The sequence below is a fragment of the Rhincodon typus genome, unplaced genomic scaffold, assembly GCF_021869965.1.
Source record: "Rhincodon typus isolate 14 unplaced genomic scaffold, sRhiTyp1.1 hic_rhity00010339, whole genome shotgun sequence".
Lineage (NCBI taxonomy): Eukaryota > Metazoa > Chordata > Chondrichthyes > Orectolobiformes > Rhincodontidae > Rhincodon > Rhincodon typus.
The window spans coordinates 6,691-7,657 of record NW_025975977.1 but is presented as its reverse complement, the minus strand read 5'-3'; the positions used below and the strand labels follow the sequence as shown (position 1 = coordinate 7,657).

At 39.3% G+C, this 967-nt stretch overlaps 1 pseudogene; it reads right to left on the bottom strand.

Annotated features, from left to right (window-relative positions):
• Positions 1-232: 232 nt before the first annotated feature.
• LOC109920992 lies at positions 233-759 on the bottom strand (annotated as a pseudogene).
• Between the last annotated feature and the right edge of the window lie 208 nt (positions 760-967).

Sequence of the window (967 nt, the reverse complement as noted above, 5' to 3'; positions counted from 1 at the left end):
CCCTAATCAAATTATTCCTTTCTAGATGATTATAAATCCTATCTCTTCTAATCCTTTCCAACACTTTACCCACAACTGAAGTAAGGCTCACTGGTCTATAATTACCAGGGTTGTCTCTACTCCCCTTCTTGAACAAGGGGACAACATTTGCTTGTCTCCAGTCTTCTGGCACTATTCCTGTAGACAATGACGACATTTTTTTTAAAGGAAACAAGATCAACTTTATTGGGATTAATCCAAAATACAAAGAAAATTCCCTGTATCCAGAAAGTAAAACAATGCAAAAAAAAAGCAATTTATTGCAAAGATGTCACACAGCTCTTTACCTATTTTTATAACATTTTTATAACAGCAATTGCCCCAAATGTTGCAGTTCAAAATAGAGTAAAATACAGCGTGTTGCATGAATATGTACTTTGTGTGGAACATTATTTACATTAAATTACCGTCATGAGGTTAGCAGGTTCCTCCCGTCTGCTGCTGGAATACATCAATGGTGTCTTCGTCTTCCATTTCCAACATAGCCGGTGTATCAGTTTCATTTATTGGCTGCCCATCGAAACGAAACCTGATCTGTCTGATCTGCAAGCCCTGTCTCTCACAATACGCTTTCATCAGTTTGCTCAGCGGTGTTTGCTTCTTTATCTTAAACTGTACGACTGAACCATCCTATCCAGCCACTTTCAGGTTAATATGATCATTCCTGTGGTCATTCCCTTCACTTTTCACATTTTCCCCCTTGGCTTTGTCCTCCGCCATCTCCCTCTCCCTGTCTCTCCGTTTATTTTATTTTATTCTCTCCCTCGTTTTAGTGTTTACAATCTAGGCAATGAAGGGAAAATGGAGCACAAAAGGCAGTGTAACAATAGAAAGTTTGCCCATGGGAGAGAAAAAGGAGAGGCTAATTGGAAAAAGAGAGAAGGGCACTTTGGAATATTGTGTTCAGTTCTGGTCACCATGCTAAAGG